Source organism: Melanerpes formicivorus, unplaced genomic scaffold (assembly GCF_026170545.1).
Source record: "Melanerpes formicivorus ecotype bairdi unplaced genomic scaffold, bMelFor1.0.p_v2 SCAF_355, whole genome shotgun sequence".
In the NCBI taxonomy this organism is placed as follows: domain Eukaryota; kingdom Metazoa; phylum Chordata; class Aves; order Piciformes; family Picidae; genus Melanerpes; species Melanerpes formicivorus.
Window position 1 is genome coordinate 60,001 of NW_027142707.1, and position 7,500 is coordinate 67,500.

Below are 7,500 nucleotides of genomic sequence, written 5' to 3' on the forward strand. Positions count from 1 at the left end.
GGCTTCCGGCACGGGGTCCCGGCCGCGGCCGGACCGGCTCGAAGCCCCGCGGTCCCGGCAGCAGCCGGAGCCGCTCGCCGTTCGGGCTCCCGGCACCCTACGGATCCGGCGACTCGTTCGCCGGCGGCGGGGGGAGGCAGTGGAGGGGGTGCGGGCAGAAGCGGCAGCGGAGGCGGAGGCGGGGGGGGCTCGAAGACAGCCGGCAGCCGCTTCGGTGAACGTCACCCAGGAGGCGATCGGGGCCGTCCCGGGGCCGTCCGGGGATGCCGGCTTCCGGCACGGGGTCCCGGCCGCGGCCGGACCGGCTCGAAGCCCCGCGGTCCCGGCAGCAGCCGGAGCCGCTCGCCGTTCGGGCTCCCGGCACCCTACGGATCCGGCGACTCGTTCGCCGGCGGCGGGGGGAGGCAGTGGAGGGGGTGCGGGCAGAAGCGGCAGCGGAGGCGGAGGCGGGGGGGGCTCGAAGACAGCCGGCAGCCGCTTCGGTGAACGTCACCCAGGAGGCGATCGGGGCCGTCCCGGGGCCGTCCCGGGATGCCGGCTTCCGGCACGGGGTCCCGGCCGCGGCCGGAGCGGCTCGAATCCCCGCGGTCCCGGCAGCAGCCGGAGCCGCTCGCCGTTCGGGCTCCCGGCACCCTACGGATCCGGCGACTCGTTCGCGGGCGGGGGGGGGAGGCAGTGAAGGAGGTGCGGGCAGAAGCGGCAGCGGAGGCGGAGGGGGGGGGGGTGCTCGGAGACAGCCGGCAGCCGCTTCGGTGAACGTCACCCGGGAGGCGACCGGGACCGGCCCGGGAAGCCATCGTCCGGCCCCGGATCCCGGCCGCGGCCGGACCGGCTCGAATCCCCGCGGCCCCGGCACGGGGGAGGCCCAAAGACTGGCGGCAGCCGCTTCGGTGAACGTCACCCGGCCGGCGACCGGGGCCGTCCCGGGGCCGTCCCGGGATGCCGGCTTCCGGCACGGGGTCCCGGCCGCGGCCGGAGCGGCTCGAATCCCCGCGGTCCCGGCAGCAGCCGGAGCCGCTCGCCGTTCGGGCTCCCGGCACCCTACGGATCCGGCGACTCGTTCGCGGGCGGGGGGGGGAGGCAGTGAAGGAGGTGCGGGCAGAAGCGGCAGCGGAGGCGGAGGGGGGGGGGGTGCTCGGAGACAGCCGTCAGCCGCTTCGGTGAACGTCACCCGGGAGGCGACCGGGACCGGCCCGGGAAGCCATCGTCCGGCCCCGGATCCCGGCCGCGGCCGGACCGGCTCGAATCCCCGCGGCCCCGGCACGGGGGAGGCCCAAAGACTGGCGGCAGCCGCTTCGGTGAACGTCACCCGGCCGGCGACCGGGGCCGTCCCGGGGCCGTCCCGGGATGCCGGCTTCCGGCACGGGGTCCCGGCCGCGGCCGGAGCGGCTCGAATCCCCGCGGTCCCGGCAGCAGCCGGAGCCGCTCGCCGTTCGGGCTCCCGGCACCCTACGGATCCGGCGACTCGTTCGCGGGCGGGGGGGGGAGGCAGTGAAGGAGGTGCGGGCAGAAGCGGCAGCGGAGGCGGAGGGGGGGGGGGTGCTCGGAGACAGCCGTCAGCCGCTTCGGTGAACGTCACCCGGGAGGCGACCGGGACCGGCCCGGGAAGCCATCGTCCGGCCCCGGATCCCGGCCGCGGCCGGACCGGCTCGAATCCCCGCGGCCCCGGCACGGGGGAGGCCCAAAGACTGGCGGCAGCCGCTTCGGTGAACGTCACCCGGCCGGCGACCGCGGCCGTTCCGGGGCCGTCCCGGGAAGCCTGCGACAGGCACGGGGTCCCGGCCTCGGCCGGACCCGCACTGGGTGCCGCCGCCTCGGGCTCTCGGGACGGTATGGATCCGCCGACTCGTTCGCCGGCAGCGGGGGGAGGCAGTGGAGGCGGTGCGGGGAGAAGCGGCAGCGGAGGCGGAGGGGGGGGGGGGCTCGAAGACAGCCGGCAGCCGCTTCGGTGAACGTCACCCAGGAGGCGATCGGGGCCGTCCCGGGGCCGTCCCGGGATGCCGGCTTCCGGCACGGGGTCCCGGCCGCGGCCGGACCGGCTCGTATCCCCGCGGCTCCGGCAGGGGGGGCGGGGCTCGAAGACAGCCGGCAGTCGCCTCGGTGAACGTCACCCGGCCGGCGACCGCGGCCGTTCCGGGGCCGTCCCGGGAAGCCTGCGACAGGCACGGGGTCCCAGCCGCGGCCGGACCGACTCGAAGCCCCGCGGCCCCGGCACGGGGGAGGCCCAAAGACTGGCGGCAGCCGCTTCGGTGAACGTCACCCGGCCGGCGACCGGGGCCGTCCCGGGGCCGTCCCGGGATGCCGGCATCCGGCACGGGGTCCCGGCCGCGGCCGGAGCGGCTCGAAACCCCGCGGTCCCGGCAGCAGCCGGAGCCGCTCGCCGTTCGGGCTCCCGGCACCCTACGGATCCGGCGACTCGTTCGCCGGCGGCGGGGGGAGGCAGTGGAGGGGGTGCGGGCAGAAGCGGCAGCGGAGGCGGAGGGGGGGGGGCTCGAAGACAGCCGGCAGCCGCTTCGGTGAACGTCACCCGGCCGGCGACCGGGGCCGTCCCGGGGCCGTCCGGGGATGCCGGCTTCCGGCACGGGGTCCCGGCCGCGGCCGGAGCGGCTCGAATCCCCGCGGTCCCGGCAGCAGCCGGAGCCGCTCGCCGTTCGGGCTCCCGGCACCCTACAGATCCGGCGACTCGTTCGCCGGCGGCGGGGGGAGGCAGTGGAGGGGGTGCGGGGAGAAGCGGCAGCGGAGGCGGAGGGGGGGGGGGGGCTCGAAGACAGCCGGCAGCCGCTTCGGTGAACGTCACCCGGGAGGCGACCGGGACCGGCCCGGGAAGCCATCGTCCGGCCCGGGATCCCGGCCGCGGCCGGACCGGCTCGAATCCCCGCGGCCCCGGCACGGGGGAGGCCCAAAGACTGGCGGCAGCCGCTTCGCTGAACGTCACCCGGCCGGCGACCGGGGCCGTCCCGGGGCCGTCCCGGGATGCCGGCTTCCGGCACGGGGTCCCGGCCGCGGCCGGAGCGGCTCGAATCCCCGCGGTCCCGGCAGCAGCCGGAGCCGCTCGCCGTTCGGGCTCCCGGCACCCTACGGATCCGGCGACTCGTTCGCCGGCGGCGGGGGGAGGCAGTGGAGGGGGTGCGGGCAGAAGCGGCCGCGGAGGCGGGGGGGGGGGGGGGGCTCGAAGACAGCCGTCAGCCGCTTCGGTGAACGTCACCCGGGAGGCGACCGGGACCGGCCCGGGAAGCCATCGTCCGGCCCCGGATCCCGGCCGCGGCCGGACCGGCTCGAAGCCCCGCGGCCCCGGCACGGGGGAGGCCCAAAGACTGGCGGCAGCCGCTTCGCTGAACGTCACCCGGCCGGCGACCGGGGCCGTCCCGGGGCCGTCCCGGGATGCCGGCTTCCGGCACGGGGTCCCGGCCGCGGCCGGAGCGGCTCGAATCCCCGCGGTCCCGGCAGCAGCCGGAGCCGCTCGCCGTTCGGGCTCCCGGCACCCTACGGATCCGGCGACTCGTTCGCCGGCGGCGGGGGGAGGCAGTGGAGGCGGTGCGGGGAGAAGCGGCAGCGGAGGCGGAGGGGGGGCGGGGGGGACGATAGTGGCGGGGGGCGGGGGGTGCTCGAAGGCAGCCGGCAGCCAGTTCGGTGAACATTCGCCGGGGCGGGGGGGCGACCTGTCCGTGCCCGGGGCAGCCCCGGGAAGCCGGCAGCCAGCACGGGGTCCCGGCAGCACCTGTTCCCTGCCCTGGGACTTGCCGTGCCCGGCGGCCGGTTGCCGGGTGGGGGGAGCGATGAGAGGCGGGGCGCAGCGGCCGGGGCAGCGCCGGGCCGCAGCGGGGGGCTGGGCGGGTGGGGTAGGCGTCGAGCGGCAAGCCCTCGGCTGCAGCGAATGTTCGGCGGTGCGGGGCGGGGGGGGGACGGGACGACACGTTGGGGGCGCCGAGTCCGAGCCACCCCCGGCCCCAGGGGCGGCCGGAGGGGGAGGCCGGTGCCTGGCCCTGGGAGCTGCTGGGCGCCGGATGGCCGAGGGTGCGTCAGAAGCCGCCCGAGCGGTCGAGCAGGTCCTCCAGAAAGGCCTAGGGTGGCTTCGAGGGCCCCGGGAGCAGTCGAGGGAGGCCTCCAGGCAGGTCTGGAGTGGATGGGAGGCCTTCCAAAGCAGACAAGGGAGGCTGCCAGCGGGGCCTAGGCTGGCACTGCAGCCTGTAAATGGTTGGGGGGGGGGCCTCTGGTGCGGCCTGGAGTCTCTGGCTGGCGTCCAGAGAGGTGCAAAAGATCCTCTGGTGCGGCCTGGGGTGGCGGAGAAGCCTGCAGAGCGTGCGGGGGAGGCTTCTGGTGCGGCCTGGGGTGGGTCGGAAGCCTGCAGAGCGTGCGGGAGAGGCTTCTGGTGCGGCCTGGGGTGGCTGAGAAGCCTGCAGAGCGTGCGGGAGAGGCTTCTGGTGCGGCCTGGGGTGGCTGAGAAGCCTGCAGAGCGTGCGGGAGAGGCTTCTGCTGCGGCCTGGGGTGGCTGAGAAGCCTGCAGAGCGTGCGGGGGAGGCTTCTGTTGGGGCCTGGGGTGGGTCAGAAGCCTACAGAGCGTGCGGGGGAGGCTTCTGGTGCGGCCTGGGGTGGGTCGGAAGCCTGCAGAGCGTGCGGGAGAGGCTTCTGTTGGGGCCTGGGGTGGCTGAGAAGCCTGCAGAGCGTGCGGGGGAGGCTTCTGCTGCGGCCTGGGGTGGCTGAGAAGCCTGCAGAGCGTGCGGGAGAGGCTTCTGCTGCGGCCTGGGGTGGCTGAGAAGCCTGCAGAGCGTGCGGGAGAGGCTTCTGGTGCGGCCTGGGGTGGCTGAGAAGCCTGCAGAGCGTGCGGGAGAGGCTTCTGCTGCGGCCTGGGGTGGCTGAGAAGCCTGCAGAGCGTGCGGGAGAGGCTTCTGCTGCGGCCTGGGGTGGCTGAGAAGCCTGCAGAGCGTGCGGGAGAGGCTTCTGCTGCGGCCTGGGGTGGCTGAGAAGCCTGCAGGGCGTGCGGGAGAGGCTTCTGCTGCGGCCTGGGGTGGGTGGGAAGCCTGCAGAGCGTGCGGGGGAGGCTTCTGGTGCGGCCTGGGGTGGCTGAGAAGCCTGAAGAGCGTGCGGGAGAGGCTTCTGGTGCGGCCTGGGGTGGCTGAGAAGCCTGCAGAGCGTGCGGGAGAGGCTTCTGGTGCGGCCTGGGGTGGCTGAGAAGCCTGCAGAGCGTGCGGGGGAGGCTTCTGGTGCGGCCTGGGGTGGCTGAGAAGCCTGAAGAGCGTGCGGGAGAGGCTTCTGGTGCGGCCTGGGGTGGCTGAGAAGCCTGCAGAGCGTGCGGGGGAGGCTTCTGGTGCGGCCTGGGGTGGCTGAGAAGCCTGCAGAGCGTGCGGGAGAGGCTTCTGCTGCGGCCTGGGGTGGGTGGGAAGCCTGCAGAGCGTGCGGGAGAGGCTTCTGCTGCGGCCAGGGGTGGGTCGGAAGCCTGCAGAGCTTGCGGGGGAGGCTTCTGCTGCGGCCTGGGGTGGGTCGGAAGCCTGCAGAGCATGCGGGGGAGGCTTCTGCTGCGGCCTGGGGTCTCTGGGTGGCCTCTAGAGAGGTGCAAAAGACCCTCTGGGTTGGGCTGGGGTGGCTCTTGGACCCCTGCCACACAGTGGAGAGAGGCCTCCGGCCCGCCACCTGTGTCCCTGTGTGCCTGAGTGCCTGTGTCCCTGTGTCCCTGTGTCCCTGTGTCCCTGAGTGCCTGAGTGCCTGTGTCCCTGTGTCCCTGTGTCCCTGAGTGCCTGAGTGCCTGAGTGCCTGTGTCCCTGTGTCCTTGTGTCCCTGTGTCCCTGTGTGCCTGAGTGCCTGTGTCCCTGTGTCCCTGTCTGTGTACCTGTGTGCGAGTGTCCGGCACGCCACCCAGCGGCGGCGGGCAAGCAGGTAGGCGGGTGGGCGGGCCGGCGAGGGCCAGTGTGAGTTTGGGGGGTGGGAGGGGAGGCGGCAGCTGGAAGCGTCAGAGGAGGGGGCGTGGCTCCGGCTGGCCCCGGGAGCAGGTTCCCGGGACCGGGACCGGCTGGACCCGGCGGGTGGTTGATCCCGGGGCGGGGGGCAGAGGCGGCGGGAAGCGGCAGCTGCGTGTGCGGCGGGGGGGTGGAGGGCGAACCGCGGCGGGAAGCGGATGCTTCAGAGCAGGTTACGGGGGCGGGGACGGACGACACCACCTGTCCCCGCCCCGGGACGGGCTGGACCCGGCGCCCTGGACCCGGCGCCGTGTACCCGCCGCCGCCCCCGCCGCCGCCCCCCTCCGCCACCCCGGGACCCCGACGTTTTTTGGCGCCCGCGCCTTTTTTTGCTCCCCGCCTGCCCGCGCTGCCCCGGGCCCTCCCCCGGGGCGGGGCGGGAGGGAGGGACGGACGGACGGGTAGCCGGGGATCTCCGAGCGCGCGCCACCAGACCGAGGCGGGTCCCGGCGGCGGCGGCGGCGGCGGCGGCGGCGGCAGCAAGCGACGGCGGGGGGGGCAGGCTAGGGAGAGAGGGGGAGCGGCATGCGGTAGGGCTGGGGGGTTTGTTTCGGGGGGGAGGGGTGGGGGGGGGGTGGCAGCGGTCAGCGAGAGCGGGGAGAGGGGGAGCGGCATGCGGTAGGGCTGGGGTGTTTTTGGGGTGGGGGCGTTGGGGGGATTAGCGGGCGGGCGGGCAGCCGAGCCAAGCGGCAAGCCGGGGGGCGGGCGAGGGCGGCTTTAGGGCCGGAGGAGCGGAGCGCAACCTCCCCCGTGCAGGCTCCAGCGTGGAGAGCAGCAAGTTTTTGGGGACGGGGGACGACGGACGGGAGGGGCAGCGGCGAGAGGCTAGCTGCGGCAAGGGGCACCGGCACGGCCGCCCTAACAGCGCCGCCTCGGTCGCAGGGGTTAGAGAGCAGCCGGGCAGCCCGGGAGGGAAGCGGCAGCCCGCGAAGGGGGGAAGGGGGGGCTCCGCGCAAACCGCTAACGGGAGCCGGGGGGTGTGGGGAGCTGGGGGTGGCAGCAGCGGCAAGAGGCAACGTCGGGAGGGGGGGCTCCGCGCAAACCGGTAACGGGGGCCGGGGGGTGTGGGGGGGGCGGTGGCGGCCGCGGCAAGAGGCAACGGCAGGCGGGGGGGCCTCCGCGCAAACCGGCAGCGGGGGGGGGGGGGCGGGGGTAGCGGCAAGAGGCAACGGCGGGAAGGGGGGGCTCCGCGCAAACCGCTAACGGGAGCCGGGGGGTGTGGGGAGCTGGGGGTGGCAGCAGCGGCAAGAGGCAACGTCGGGAGGGGGGGCTCCGCGCAAACCGGTAACGGGGGCCCGGGGGTGTGGAGGGGGCGGTGGTGGCCGCGGCGAGAGGCAACGGCAGGCGGGGGGGCTCCGCGCAAACCGGCAGCGGGGGGGGGGGGGCGGGGGTAGCGGCAAGAGGCAACGGCGGGAAGGGGGGGCTCCGCGCAAACCGGCAGCGGGGGGGGGCGGGGGTAGCGGCAAGAGGCAACGGCGGGAAGGGGGGGCTCCGCGCAAACCGGCAGCGGGGGGGGGGCGGGGGTAGCGGCAAGAGGCAACGGCGGGAA